A 16,625-nucleotide genomic window follows, 5' to 3' on the forward strand; every position below is an offset into this window, starting at 1 on the left:
ACTAGTGGGAGACAAGCTCTTAGATTCTCTTTGCCCTTCCTAGTGTGCTGTTACAATCCAAAAGATGAAAACAGACCCAGTGATTGCCTTTGTTGAATCTATCTGTGAGATAATCTGTCAGGACTCTGTGAAATCTCTTCCTGGAAGCAAGTTTCTTCATTGGCACCGGTCTTTAGCCCGTCCTTCTTCCAGTGTGAGATTGGTGGGGTCCATTGCTTTAGAGTCCCGGTTACCTGGTTTCACCTCCACCTAACTTTGAGTGCTACAACATGGAACCAAGCAGTCAGGGATGCTCACTGCTCACTCCTCTCCATTCTTTCTAATACATGGGCTGTTTCCACACCTGCTGTCTACCACCAGCTCAGTGGTATAGAGAATCTGTTCTTTCTGTGATGGTTGAGTGAGAATGGTTCCCTTAAGTTCACATACTTGAGAATTTGGTCCCTAGTAGGTGGGACTTTTGGGGAAGGGTAAGGAGATATGGCCTTGTTGGAGGAGTTGCATCATTGGGGTGGTCTTGGAGGCTTCAAAAGACGTACTATTCCCAGTTAGCACTCAACCCCCCCCTATTTCCCAATGTCCTCTCTGTTTCTCATGTGTGGATTAGACATGAGCTTTCAGACAATGCCCCAGCACCATGCTGCCTGTTGCCATGCTCCCTGCCATGATAGCATGGCCTCTAACCTTCTGGAATGGTGATTTCTAACTTAAATGCTCTCTTTTATAAGTCAAGAAATTAAGGTTCCCTTCATGCTCTGGTCCCCACATTTAATAAATATTCTACAGGGGCTGGAGAGAGAAGTTAGTGGTTAGGAGCACAACTCAGTTTTGGTGGCTCACAACCAGCTAGATCCTCGCTCCAGGGAATCTCACTCCTTCTGACCTTAGTGGGCACTGCACAAGTGTGGTGCAAGGATACACACAGGCAAAACAAATAACAAAAGCCGGGTGGTGGTGGTGGTGTACACCTTTAATCCCAGCACTTGGGTGGCAGAGGCAGGCAGATCTCTGTGAGTTCGAGGCCAGCCTGGTCTACAAGAGTGAGTTCCAGGACAGATAGGGCTGTTACACAGAGAAACCTTGTCTCAAAATACAAATAAAACAAACAAACAAACAACAAAACCTAAAAAAAATTCTACAGTGAGAAGAGCCAGGATCTAGGCTGTCCACCTATGTTCTCAGAGTAGAGACACAGCTACAGGGAAGTATGCTGTATGTATGGTACCCTCTTGTTAGGAAGTTCCAGGCTTTCAAGATAAAGACTTTGCAGTTTTACCCGAGGGAGCTAAAACTTTAGTGAAAGAGAAAGTGATTGAGGAATTTGAGAGTAGGTGGTGATTGTTGTGGCAATCAATTAAGGCAGGGCCAGTTCTCCTTGATACTAGCAGCACACAAAAGGTGGATGGGGCCATGTTCAATAGCATCTGCAAAGGTGAAAGACACAGCAGGGCAAAGTGGGAGGGACCTGTGTGCAAGATTTCCTAGACCCTTTCCTAGTCATGTCTAATCATAGAGAACACTTTCCTAGCAATGAGTGTGTACTGCCTGTGTCCAGGAAGCCAGTGGAGTCTTGGTGCCCAAGATTTGGGTTGAGCACAGGGGACATTGGCATTCTGGCCACAAACAGCAAAATTCCAGAGTCCTGAAGAGAAAGCAGGTGCTCAGCATACATCATAGTGTTTATACGACACACCAGGGAACAACTGCCGTAGCTTAACCATTGAGCTGAAAACACTGAACGCCAAGTCTCCAGATACCAGCCAGGAGTCAGCATTGCAAGCACAACTGGAAAGAAGCTAAAGATAGCAGCCTAGAGCTTGCATGGTAATCAACTTCAGTACTGGAACAGAAGAAGATATTTGACTGGGCAGGTGGCACACACTTTTACTCCCAGCATGCAGGAGGCAGAGGCAGGTGGATCTATGTGACTTCAGAGATAACCTGGTCTACATGGTGAGTTCCAGGATATCCTGGGCTACCCAGTGAGACCCTATCTCATAAAACAAACAAACAAAAAAACCATTGAATATAAATAATGGCTGTTACATTCCCAATAGTCATGAAGACCATGAACAGACATTTGTAACGGGAAACAAATCAACTGTAAGCTGAGAAGCCACAGTGAAGATGCAGAGAAGAGGGAAAAGGCGAAGGAAAGTGACTCTCCGTATACAAGCAAACTGTACGAAGGGAGACAGCTGCACAAAGAGCAGACCAGGGTCAGTGGAACAACATATCCAAAATGCTGAAAGATAAAGCTGTCTGCTAAAAAGCCTCTGTTCAGTAAGTCTGTCATTTAAAAAAAGGAAGAAAAAAAAATATTTCCAGATAAGTTAAGAAAAAAAGAAGGAGTATTCATTGCAGGCACGTGATGTCTTAGAGGAAAAATAAAATCACACCTTTCAAAGGAAGTGATATTGACAGTAAATTAAACTCAACCTCCATTTACCTATCACCTGTCTGTCTGTGTGTCTGTTTATCTATCTATTCTCTTCTTCCTCCTCCCTTCCTTCTCTTCCTCCTTCTTCTCTCCCTCTCCTCATCTTCCTGTTTTTTAGGTAGGGCTCACTACGTAGGCCTGGCTGGCCTGGAACTCCCTATGCCTCACATTCAGACATCATCCTGCCTCTGCTTCCTGAAATCAGAAGGTTGATTTTTTTAAAAAATTGAATGCATTACTACTCTTATTTTTTTCCTTGACTTCTTTAAAAGGATTATAAAAACTAAAAGTTAACCATGTTTTACTGGATTTGAACCACACACGAACTTTATGTACTTAGCATAACTATACCAAAGAGAGAATGTGGGAAAGGAGCTATGAGGATGAAAATTCCTGAGGTAGATTCCGATACATGATGCTGTACATTATAAGCCATTATCAAGTTAGGTATAAAAATAAGGTAAAAAAATCACTAAGGAATATATTGAGCTGGGACTAGTGAGATAACTCAGCCAAAAAGTGTGTGTCCTGCAAGCTAAAGGACCCAAGTTCATCTCCTAGGAGACACACACACACACACACACACACACACACACACACACACGGCATGGTATTCTGAGTTTGTACTTGCAGAACTGGGAAAATGGAGATAGACAGATCCTGGGGCTTGCTGACTATCTATTCTAGCCGACTTGATGAGTTACGGACCAATGAGAAGCCTTGTTTCAAAACCAACAACTGGTGGCCAGTGCCCGAAGAATGATGTCTGAGGTTGTTCTCTGGTCTCATTTGCACCTGCATACGTGTGCTTGCACGTCCACATGTAAGCACACGCACACACACACACGCACACACACACACACACGTCTGCAATAGCACCAGCCGTGAGAGTGACACCGGAGGAGCTCAAGTTCAAGGCCAGTCTGGCCACGTGGCCAGTGAGACACTGTTTCAAAAACAGAAAAATTAAAAGAGAAGGAAGACAAAAAAGAAAAAGAAGAAATTAAAATAGACGAACTTAAGACAGGGAGTTAAATGAAAGAGTGAAAAAGAGCAAAATACACAAAACACAAGGAAAATGTGTAGGAAGTCCAATCATATGAATGTGGCATCAGAAGTACAGTAACTCAAAGGTAAAGACTATGAAAACAGGTACATTGCGGATTCAAACCTCCAAGCAGAAAGTAAGAGACAGAGAAAATACAGCTTACAGCACTGATAATTGAACTAGGGTGGCTATGCTAATAAATACTTTATAAGTGATACTTGGTGACTTTTTTGTTTTGTTTGTTTTACAGACAGGGTCTCACTATGTAGCTCTGGCTGTACTGGAACTCACCCTGTGGACTAGGCTGACCTCAAACTCACAGAGATTCACCTGCCTCTTCTTCCCAAATGCTGGGATTAAAGGCCAGACACATGGCTTGTTGCTGTATTTTTATTTATGTGCATGGATGTGTGTCTCCCTGTCTGTATGTGCATCACATGTGTGTGGTGCTCACAGAGGCCAGAGAAGGGTATCAGGTTCCATGAAACGTTGTTTTAGACGGTTGTAAGCAATAATAGTGGAGCAGGAGAGCGCAGATGGAGGAGGGACACAGCCAAAGAGAAATATCTTGGTGGGCTTAAATGTAATATGATTTTTAAACAACCCCAAGTAACCCAGCAACCATACAGGCAACTGTATCCTTGCAGGTAAGACCATACAGGTGAGAAGCCTATGGGCTCAGGCTTCTTTATCCAGTGGCTTGGTTATATCCTCCAGTATCTGTTTCCACAAATGAGTTCCTGTATTTGGGGGTGGGGCATGACTCTAACCATCTGGAGTCCCAATAGACTCTGTTCAACTACACAGGACAGGCTACGGCCCTGTGATTTGTACATGAATAAGTATGACACACAACTATGCACACACTTGTGACAGCAGCTCCTTATTATGATAGCAAATACAACTGAGAGTGAATTGGTCCTGGTGCAAGGACCAACAGTAACACTAGCATGGATTTAACCTAATTACACTGGTACATTGTAGAAAAGTACAAGCTTTTTCCACTAGTATTACAAAAACAATCCTTGACAAGCTTCAATGCTTTGATTGCTTAAGCCCACTAAAACATTCCGTTTTGTTTTGTCGGACATAGTGGCTGTGTTATGATTTTCCTTCTTGTCATCTCTAGAGTCTGATGTTGAGAATTACAGCAAACTACCCCTGAACTAGGCATAAAGATCCATCCTGAACATTTAAGAATAGGAAAAGGGAGAAATGGGGAGCGAGTCAAGTCCCAAGGGAATGTGTGTTGTTGACACGAACATAGCTTTGCCCAGGACCATTGCATCACTCCCTTGGGAAATGGCAAAGCTTTCCCTCCTAGTTCACAAGTGGATGTTGATAGTGTATGCGGAAAAATGTCCACCATAGCTCCCCCGCCATGTTTACAACCTGAAGACTGATCCCTATAGAGATTGCTCCTGCTGAGGTTAGCGAATCCCACCTGCTTGTTCAGCTGTATATGATAACCCTGCACCCTAGCTTCTCTGTTCGTAACAACCATGTCTTCTTGTTCAGCTGCATACAATAAGTCTGCCGCCCTGTTCAACTGTATATAATAAACACAATGAGCTTCTGGGATGTTGCAGCTTCTCGGTCAGACATCCAGTCTACCAGATTCCATCAGCTCTGTGGCTCTAGAGAACCCAGACAAACACAGTAATGAACCTTTAGTAGCTCGACCCAGACAAAATGTGGGGGGAACTCAACTAAAATCACAAATCAAAGATGAGGACTCAGAGATGAGACATCACAGCCAATATTGTAGAAACACGAAGGGTTGAAGGAATGCTGTGAGCAATGCTAGGTCAACAAATCGGGAGACTCAGATGAAAGGGAAGTTTCTGGAGAGTTATAAACAATCGCAGTCTATCAAAACACCTGAATATAACTTTAGCAAGTTAAGAGATTGAATTATCAATAACAAGAAAGAAAATTCCCCCCAAGGAAAGCATAGATTAAAATGCTGTGACTGGGGAGTTTTACCATGCAATTAGCAAGAAGGATCGAAGGGTCTGCTCTTTGCAAGCCTTCTCACAATGGAAGGAGAACAAAGAATTCCCAACTCATTCTGAGATCAACACTAAAGCCAGATATGTACACACCATGACCATCTTTCATGAACATACTTGTAAGCCTCTTCATCATAATACTAGCAAACAGAATCAGCAACACACGGAAAGGAGCATGTACTATGACTGTTAATTTACACATAAAACATCAATAATACTAATAGAATAAAGGGCAAACAGCAGTCTCAATAAAAAGTTAGCAACATTCTTATATTTTATGATGAAGCACACAACAAAAATATGGCTGAGATCATTAATAAACACTACTGCTACTATTATACCAGACATCAAAAGGCCAAGCTTTCTTCTTAAGACTGATAATAGGAAAAGAATATCAACTGGTTTTTTTTTTTTTACTTTTTTAAATTGTTTTTTATTGTGCTATACATTTTTCTCCGGTCCCCTCCCTTCCTCCTTTCTCCCCTCCTACCACTTCCTATGACCCCAATGCTCCCAATTTACTCAGGAGATCTTGTCTTTTTCTCCTTCCTCTTTAGATCCATGTATGTCTCTCTTAGGGTCCTCTTTGCTGTCTAGGTTCTCTGGAGTTGTGGATTGTAGGTTGGTTTTTCTTTGCTTTATGTCTAAAAGCCACTTATGAGTGAGTATATATGTGTCTTTCTGGGTCTGGTACCTCACTCCATACGTTTTTTTCTAGATCCATCCATTTGTCTGCAAATTTCAAGATGTCTTTATTTTTTACTTCTATGTAGTACTTCATTGTGTAAATTTACCACATTTCCCTTATCCATTCTTTGGTTTAGGGGCATCTAGGTTGTTTCCAGGTTCTGGCTATTATGAATAATGCTGCTATGAACATAGTTGAGCCCATGTCCTTGTGGTATGATTGAGTTTCCTTTGGGTATATACCAAAAAGTCTTGAGGTAGGTTGTTTGCTAATTTTCTGAGAAATCGCCATACTGATTTCCAAAGCGGGTTGTACCAGCTTGTACTACAATGGAGGAGTGTCCCTTTACCCCACATCCTCTCCAGCAAAAGCTGTCATCAGTGTTTTTGATCTTGACCAAGAATGTCAACTCTTATGGTGTTTACACAACACAGCCCTGAGATTCCATCTGGGGTGCTGAGATGAGAAAAATGAATGATATGATGCAGAATTGGAAATGAAGTAAATGTGTATATGTGCATTCTTGGAGTCAGCAGGTGAAGTCAGGAGCCTTTCTTGAGAGCTCTCCATGTTACTGCAGAGGCAGGCTCTCTTGCTGAATCAGGAGTTCACCTATTGGCTAAGCTCTATCGGCCAGCAAGTTCCAGAGATCTGTCTGTTCAGTATCCGTCTGTTCAGTGTTGAGGTTACAGAATTTGCTGAAAATGAGTGCTAGGGATTTGAACTCAGGCTTCTTATGCAGAAAATACTTACGCAGGGAGCCATCTCCCCAGCCATGGTAAAGCTGCTTCTAATAGCCTGTTAGAAAAAACCCTAATAAGTTCAGGTAGGTTACAAGGTACAAAGTAAATGTACAAAATCTGATTGTAAAACCAGGCATGGTGGTATACGTCTGTAATTCCCACTCTCAGAAGGCTGAGGTAGGAGAATTATGAGTTCCAGACCAGCCTGGACTACATAGCAAATTCTAGGTCAGCCTGGGCTACAGAAGACCTTATCTCAAAAGTAATCCAACCCAAACCAAACTGAAAAGAAACAACAACAAATAAAAACAACAGTTGTATTTCTATACACTAGTCATGATATTAAAATAACTTGAATTATAATACTACCAAAAAGAATAAAATAACTGGAATAAATTTAACACACGTACAAGATTTTTATTCTGAAAACTACAAAGCATGGTTCAACATGAAGGTCTAAATAAATGAGAATTCATCCCATTGTCACAAATCAAGAGCTTTAATACGAAGATGAAAATATTTTGATAAATTAAAAAATTGATTTCTATAGTTCTTACCAAAATCCCAGCCAAACTTTTGTACAAATTACCTTAAAATCATATGGAAGTAAATGAGACCCAGAACAATCAGAGTAACTCTGGGGGGAAAATGTGAACATTGGTGAAGATTACATCCTGATCTCAAAGTTTTCTATAAAGTGACAGACGAGGAAGTGCTCAAGATAATTACACAGAAACTATATTATTAGCAATACTGTTTGGCCAATAGCTTAAGTGTATTGTTACCTAGCTCTTATATCTTAAATTAACCAATTTCTATGAATCTGTTTGTCGCCCAGTGACTGTGGCCTACTGGGTAAAGTTCCGCCTGGCATCTGTCTCCAGCAGGGCTACATAGCTTCTTCCTAACTCCACCTACTCTCTCTCATCTCTGTATGGATTTCCTGCCTGGCTTTATTCTGTTAAGCCACTGACTGAAAGCAGCTTTATATACCAACCAATAAAAGGAACACATATACAGAAGGACTTCCCACACAATTTCCCCCTTTTCTGTTCAAGCCCGACTGGTGATTGACAAAGGGCAAAGCCAAGTCAATGACAGAAAAGTCTGTTCCACAAATGCTGTCACCACAAATGGAAAAAGAATGCTGTCAACTCACGTGCAAACAATACTCTGCTAAACCCCTTGCTCACACCATGAACAAAAATTAACTCAAGCATACCAGATCTGAAGATCTAAGAATGGAAACTATAAAATACTTAGAAGAAAACTCAGGAATCAATACAGCACTAAAAGCACAAGTAATAAAGTAAAAGACTTGGAGATGGGGAAATGGCTCAGTGGAAGCCTATAGACCTGATTTTGATCCCTGAGGTGGAAGGTGGTAGAGATGTTTTAGTTAGGGTTTCTACTGCTGTGAAGAAACACCATGGCCACAGCAACTCCTATAAAGAAAACAATTAATTGGGGTGACTCGCTTACAGTTTAGAAGTTTGTCCATTATTGTCATGACAGGGAGCATGGCAGGCTGCAGGCAGACATGGTGCTGGAGACGTAGCTGAGAGTGCTACATCTTGCAGGCAACAGGAAGTCCACAGAGACAGTGGATAGTATCCTGAGTATATAAAACCTCAAAGCCCACCCCCACAGTGACACACTTCCTCTAAGAAAGCATAGACACTCCAACAATGACACACCTCCTAAGAGCACTCCCTAAGAGCTTATGGGGGACAACCACATTCAGACTACTGCAGGAATGAATCAAGTACCGTGAGTTGTTTTCTGACCCCCACATGCGTGCCGTCCTTGCCATAAAATGAATAAGTAAACAAACAGACATATAACATGCAATAAAAATATTTGAAAGAAGGGATTTGATAGGCTGGGCTAATAAAACTAAACTCTTATATTCCAAAGGATATCACTTTGAAGTGTGAAAAACAACCTACAGGTGGGAAAATTATTTAGAAGAATTATTTCAAGTCTTATGTCAGGTACAGAATTTGTATTTAGAATACAGGAAGAACTCAACACACACACCCATGCGTGAAAGTACAAATTTAACACAGAAAGAATTTGACTAGATCTTTCTCTAAATAATATATTGGATATATTTATGCCAATATACACATAGGAGGAAGGTCACCATCTTTATCATGAGCAAAGTGAAATCCAGACCTCAGTGAAATACCACTCTGTTCTGGGATGTGTAAAATAAAAATGTACAGCAATAATTAGTGTTGAACAGAATGTGTTGAAACTGGAATCCTCATTTATTAAACTTAGGTGGGAATATAAAGTGCCTTAGTTGCTTTAGGGAACAGCTGGGCAGATTCTCAAAGTGTAAAATACAGGGCGTCTAAATAACCCATCAATTTCACTCGTACACATACCCAAGAGAACTGAAATCAAGTTCACATGGAAACTTGTACACAAAAGCTCAAATGACCCACATGAACTGAAATGTAGAAAACCCCATACCTATCAACTGGTGAGCGAGTCCACAAAATGTGAGGCCTGTGCTGGTACCTACAGCACTCTGCTGCAGACAGGAACGAAACAGTGGATGGTGCTACACCAGCGGATAGCTTAAAAATATGGTGCTGGTTTGGATGAGAATGGCTCCTATAGGCTTATGAATTTGAAAGTTTGGTTCCTAGTTGGCAGAGTGTTTAGAAAGAATTGGGGGGGGGGTGATAGGGGAGTTCAGCCAATCACATTTTGGTTTTGGGGCATGCCGCCCTCAGGCTAAAGCCTGCCTATAAACCTAGCAAGCATGCTCCGCTCTGCTAGCTCTCTTTTCGCCTGGCTCCTGCACCCGGATGGATCGTTTGGATTCTGGTGTAAGCTGTTGTAAGTCTTACTTCTGTTTATTAAAGCTGTATATTTTGTATCAAGATAGTCTGGGGACTTTTCATTGCCAATCGCCCTGCGACTTCAGGGGGTGGCTTTGTTTGAGGAGGTGTGTTAATGAGGGTGAGCTCGGAGGTTTCAGAATCCCTACCAGGCTTCGTCTTCCTCTCTCTGCAACCTTTGGATCAGATGTGAGTTCTCAGCCTGTGTGCCGCCATGCTTCCCGTCATTCTGATCACTGACTGTAACCCTTTGAAACAGTAAGCAAGCCCTCAATTAAGCACTTTCTTTTATACTTTGCCTTGTTCATTGTGTCTCTTCCTAGCAAGAGAACAGTAACGAAGGCATAAAGCAAATGACTCAATTTAGGTGCAAAAGGCTATTTTTTAAAGTTATATTTATAAGAAATGTTTAGGTTAGGTACATTCATGGGGCTGAAAATAAATCAGTGGTTGCCAGGTGCTGGGGGTAGTGAGATCTGGGAGTGACAGTTAATTAGTATATAGAATTTCTTTGGGGGGCAGTGAAAATGTTCTAGAATTAGAAAGAATGACTACCGCACAACTTTATAATAGTACTAAACCCACACAATTGTGCACTTTAAAACGCCGAATTTGGGGCCAGTTAAATGACTCATTAGCCAAGGTTGCTTGCTGCCAATCAAGCGTGACAACCTGGGTTTATCCTTTGAGCCCACGAAGGAGTAGGAGAGAGCTGATTCCTACACATTGTCCTCTGACACCCTCCCCCAACCCCCACGTGGTGACACATGCGTGTATACATACAATCAAATAAATGTGAAAAATTTAGACCATAAGTTTTAAAAAGGAACATTACAGTTCATTCTGTGAGAGACTAAATTTTGAAAATGTTTCCTAAATGAAAAGATGAGACCCCAGAGGGCACATATTGTATAATGCCAGTTATATGAAGTGTCCACACCTGGAGAGACAGAGAACAGGCGAGTGATTCTGTTGGAAGGATTACCAATAGGTATTTATAAAGAAAGCTATTTTGCAGAAGAAAACATCATCATGAACTTTGTCCCTACTGATGTCTACACACACACACACACACACACACACACACACACAAACACACACAAACACACACACACACACATACATACACGAGTCATGAGAAAACCTGTACACGTTTGTCTCTTTATTCAGCTGGCAGGGAAGTGGAAACCCTTCCCACACTAGTGCAGGCAGAGTTATGCCTCCGGGGTGTGTTAGATTTTTCATCAATTTATGGCAGTCTCAGCAGTTTTGTATGTCAGAAATAACAAACATAATCAAAACACAATCAATATGTCATTGTACATAGCATTTGAATGAGAATGGCCTCCATAGACTTAGATGTGTAAATACTTGGCTACCAGTTGGTGGAACTGCTTGGGAAAGATTAGAAAGTGTAGTCTTGTTGGAAGAGGTATGTCACTCGGAGTAGGCTTTGAGGCTTGGAAAAACCTCCTTCTGTTCCCACTGGGCTCTCTTGAGCTCCTGCTTATGGGTCAAGATGTGAGCTTTCAGATGACCCGCCACCGTGCCTTTGCTCAGCCATCATGGATTCTAACCTTCTGAAACCCTATGCCAAATTAAACACTATCTTTTATAAATTGCCTTGGTCATGGTATTTTGTCATAGCAATAAAAGATCGTGTTTTTTTGGGTTTTTTTTTGTTTTGTTTTTTGAAGGAATACAGGGGACTTTGGGACTCTGGACTAGAGAGATGGTAGAATGCTGTAAGCAGAGCTTCATAGGACATTCTAGTAGGAGCCGGGCAGACAGTGCAAAGAGACACGTGGACTACGGAGGCCCAGTTCAAGAGACTTCAATTGGGAACAACAATAACAATTAGGCTAGAGGCCATTCTGGTGATATTTTGGCAAAGAATGTGACTGTTTTATGTTCTTTTCCTAAAAATTTTGCCTGAGGCTAAACTGGAATGCAAAAACAATAGATAAATTTACATGGGAGAGAAGATTGTAAGGAAGCCTAATATTGGCTTTGTGATGTCATTATTAGTAATCTTTCTTCCTTCCTTCCTTCCTTCCTTCCTTCCTTCCTTCCTTCCTTCCTTCCTTCCTTTCTTCCCTCCTTTCCTTCCTCCCTTCCTCCCTCCCTCCTTCCTTCTTTCCTTTCTTTGATTTTTCGAGACAGGGTTTCTCTGTAGCTTTGGAAACTGTCCTGGAACTCGTTCTGTCGACCAAGCTGGCCTCAGACTCACAGAGATCTGCCTGCATCTGCCTCCTGAATGCTGAGATTAAAGGCATGCACCACCACCACCCAGCTAGTAATCATTCTTATGCAGGTCTACAATGTAAAGAGGAAGTAAGGCAGAAAAGAAATAAAAAATGTAGTTTGAAGAGAATTAAGAGCAGCAGAAAATGGAATTCTGGAGGCAAGGTTTGTGTTGAAAGAGATGAGATTACAGAGTAGGCTGATGTGCGTTAGAATAAAGGGAAGGGTGTCTTCAGGGCAAGACCCCACACAACTAAACTTCCAACCTGTAAAAGGTAAAGGCCTAAACCTCAGCAACAAAGAAAAGCAGCAGATGCGATTAAAGAGGGCAGACTCCATCCTCAGGGGAAAGCTGAACTTGGCAGCATTGTCCTCACAGATCTGGCTTTAGAGTTATGAAGCAAAGGGGTTATGGAACCTCCCTCCATTGTTAAGGAGAGCCTTTGAAGTCAGGCAATGGGTGGAAGGGCACACCTTTCATAAAGGTCCTGAGAGGCCACTGAAAAGCTCTGAAAGTGACGACTGGATTTTGTTGAAGACACCAAGATATTGGAGATGCCAGAGTCATGAGACATCGGCCAGAGAGAACTGCAAGTTGTCCTCTGAATACCCTTTCCCCACCCCACATGCACATACAATAAATAAATACTGTAATAGATTTGAGCTTTAAAAAAAAGAGGAACTAATTTCAAAGAACACTATCCTAAACGCAGAAGGAATGCATGGTGCTTAACATAATCATCCTCTGCCCCAAACACTCACTAATGCTTTCCTTTTGTCCCAGAAGGAGCGACATTAGTGGGGTGGTGGTGGCGCATGCCATTAATCCTAACACTCGGGAGGCAGAGACAGGCATATCTCTGTGAGTTGAAGGCCAGCCCCTGGTCTACAAGAGCTAGTTCCAGGACAGGCTCCAAAAAAACTACAGAGAAACCCTGTCTTGAAAAACAACAACAGAGAGAGAGAGAGAGAGAGAGAGAGAGAGAGAGAGAGAGAGAGAGAGGAAGAAGAAGAAGAAGAAGAAGAAGAAGAAGAAGAAGAAGAAGAAGAAGAAGAAGAAGAAGAAGAAGAAGAAGAAGAAGAGCCATTAAGGTTTTAATATGAATCTTCCCAGAGACATTTTTTTTATTTTAAAAGCATAAATAATTTTATAGTTTTGGGGCACTTACCTAAATGTCATCAGAGTATACACACATATACTCTCTTTTCACGGAGACCTGCTGCACACTCTGACCTTAAGTGACTTGCTAGCAGGCAGTTGCCCCCTTTCTTTCTTTTCCTCCAAGCTTGGTCTTTTAAAGTTAGCCAATCTTGAAAGACCATGAGGCTGGTCCTCAGCCAATGGGGACCGATACTGTCACCAGCTGATTTAGAACAATCACTAAATGCACATCCTGCCTCCATCCTGCTCCCTGTGTGTTTGCTCTTCTGCTTTTGAATGCAATGCATAGCTCTGAGAAGAATCCAAGCTTCGTTTGCGGAGACACTTTTATTGGAGTGGGGGTCTTTTCCTTTTGACCCCAATCTTATTTCTAGAATACATGATTACATTTATTTGCCCTTTGCTCTGGAGCCAGGCTAGGCCTGACACCTCCAAACGCTCTACCACCAAGGGCCACTCCTCTACTACTTTTATTTCTAAAAGGACTCAAAAGTCTTCTTAGAAGGTCTGTATAGCTTTGCCACATTCATTTTTAATAGCTGTATAGTATTTTATAGTTAAAATGTTTTGATCTGAATAGTAAACATGCTTAATAGTTCCCAGTGACCATATGTAATAAATTGGCAGATTGGTTACATGTGAAGGCAAAATTTCTGATTCACAAGAGATAAATACAAACAAGGATGCTGCTGGCCAAGAATGGGCAAATTGAAGCATAAATAATATTAGTGGGCTGGAGAGGTGGCTCAGGAATTAAGAGCACGGGCTACCCATTCACAGGAACTGGCTCAAGCCCCAGCACCCACAGGGTGGTTCATAATCACCTGCAATTCCAGTTCTAGGGGACCCAGTATCCTATTTTGCTCTCTGAAGGTACTAGGCACACACATGTTGTATAGACATACATGCAAGCAAAACACCCATGCACATAAAAATTTTAAAAATACACATTAGTAACAAGGCACTGAATAATAATAAAATATCTCACTGGTCACTTCAGAAAGTCTCAGAAAACCAAATGACTATGAATGCTGGTAAATAAGGGGGAAGAATCATACCTTTATCCTAATTTTCCCATATAAACCTCAATTGTGTGGAATTAAATCAACTATAAAAGAAGGTTAGTTTCGCCATATTTAAAAGGCTTCTGGCACCCCCAGCAGAGAGTCCAAACCGCTAAACAAGCACCCAAAAGGATGAACCCATTAGGAAATAGAAATGTGTGTATTAAAGCATTTCCTAAGAATTAGTGACACTAAATAAATAAATAAATAAATAAATGTGATTTAAACGTATAATTTTATAAATAAATATATTTATATTGCTTATATTTATAAATTCATAAATAAATTTATAAATATAAATTAATAAATTTATATTTATAATATAATTTATAAATAATATAATTAAAATAAAATTATATCATTATATTTTATATTATATTGTATATTTTATATTATATTTTAATAATATTTTATATAATACATAGAATATTATAATAAATATAATAATATAAATTTATAGATAATATAAATATTTATAAATAATTTATTATAAATATAAATTAATAATAAATAAATTTATAAAGCAATATAAATATAAGCAGTTTAAAGCCAGGGATCACGTTTTACCTGTCAGATTTACAAAAAGTGAAAAGCAAAGCAAAATAATCCATCATACAGTGATAAAATTAGGATTGGAGGAAAGTGATTTAGCCCCCAGTTCAAGGCTGATCACCTGAAGTTGATGCATCTCGGGAGCCCTGCGTCTCCTAGCACAGAACCTGGATGAGGAGGAGTAAGGGTTAAGAGTGAAGATGCCAGTGAAGCCGTGCTAGTAGCGTCCAGTGAATGTTTGAACATTTCGTCTCTAGTTGGTATTACCGTTTGAAGATTTTGGGACCTTGGGACTGTGGCCCTAGCTAGCACAAGTGGGTTGTTGGAGCGCAGCCTTTATGGTGGCGACCACTTCTGATGCTGGCCGCACTCTGTGCTTTCTGTCCTTGCAGATGTGAAGAACCCCAGCCACACCTTCCTTGCCAAGAAGGCCCGAGACTCTTTAAACCCGGGCTCAAACGGATCTTTCTGTCCCTATGATGTTCTGTTACATATTTACCAATGAGAGAGGTTATTAAATACATCAACATCCTTTCAATTTATTCTGTACAGCATTTTCATGTGATTAAGGATTCCCAACTTCAATTTAACTCAGTTTTTGCTGTTGTTTTGGTTTGCTTTTGCTGTGTGTGTGTGTGTGTGTGTGTTTTGTGCGTGTGTGTTTACAGGGACTGAACCCAGGGTCCTGTAAAGGTAGACAAACACTGTACCACTAAACTACATCCCCCTATGCTAAACAACATTTTAAACATATTTTTCTCAGAAAAGCATTTATTCTATGTAAGATTTTCAAATATATTGGTGTAAACTTACACACAGTATTTACTTTGGATTTAAAATCTTCCCTGCTGCCTTACAGACCCTTGCTTACCACAGAACTGCCTTTATGTTTTAAGAATCAACCCTACTTTTTTTTTTTTTTGGTTTTCTGAGACAAGGTTTCTCTGTAGCTTTGGAGTCTTTACTAGAACTAGCGCTTGTAGACCAGGCTGGCCTCGAACTCACAGAGATCCACCTGCCTCTGCCTCCCAAGGGCTGGGATTAAAGGTGTGTGCTGCCACCACCTGGCTCAGCCCTACTTTTTGTCAAGCGAAATTTACATTGATCGCAGCTTTGCCCTCCATCACCCCACACTTGTCTTCTCTCTTCAGGCTACTTTCCAGTTGCCTAGGATGAAAGCAGAGGCAGGAGGCTCACACACTCACGTCCCCCCATTTCAGGGAAGCCGACCGATCAACAGTCCCATTTTCACAGCGGAATTTTCGGTTATTGTTGTTTTCTAATAACAGCATTCAGGACAAACCAACAGACTCCGCTCCTCCCAACCCCGCCCCAGTAGGAGGACTTGTACCAGGGCAGGATGCTATCATCATTTTACCTATTTCCTCAGTGCTGCGGCTTTGAATGGGTTACAATGATCGGATTTTGTTGCTGTTCCCTATTGGGAACAAAGCTTCATTCCTCCTGAGCCCTATTTCAGTTAATTTCCCTGCTTACGGAGACCCTGGGGACTGAGGTACCTCAGTGCGTAAAAAGCACACAGATATTCCAGGAATATCTCTGTCCTGTGGCCTTCAGAGACACCCTCATTTTCTTGTTTTCTGGAGTCACATTTCTGAGTAATTTAGCACAATATGTTCCAATTTGCTCCTAATTCCCCTCCTGGTGGCTTTCTTGCCTCCTAGATTTGCCTGGCCGCTGGAAAGCTTTTCCCTCTGTGCTTCGCCGTAGGGGCCGCAGGCTTTGCACAGATCTACAGATGGGAGAACATCCTGGTGCGAATGAAGACTAAGAAAGCAGAGAGAGGGGCTGGAGAG

General features: G+C 41.4%; 1 protein-coding gene across 7 annotated transcripts in view; it reads right to left on the bottom strand.

Annotated features, from left to right (window-relative positions):
• Rgs20 (regulator of G protein signaling 20) overlaps positions 1 to 16,625 on the bottom strand; it is a 68,373-nt gene that overhangs the window by 26,882 nt on the left and 24,866 nt on the right. Inside the window, exon 1 of one of the 7 annotated variants that reach the window (XM_085677067.2) lies at positions 9,936 to 10,034. The exons of the other annotated variants lie outside the window; for them this stretch is intronic. The gene's annotated coding sequence lies outside the window, so the exon portion shown is untranslated. Of the gene's footprint in view, positions 1 to 9,935; positions 10,035 to 16,625 lie in introns of those variants that run through there. 7 annotated transcript variants of the gene reach the window in all.

Source organism: Myodes glareolus, chromosome 16, assembly GCF_982192425.1.
Source record: "Myodes glareolus chromosome 16, mMyoGla1.1, whole genome shotgun sequence".
In the NCBI taxonomy this organism is placed as follows: domain Eukaryota; kingdom Metazoa; phylum Chordata; class Mammalia; order Rodentia; family Cricetidae; genus Myodes; species Myodes glareolus.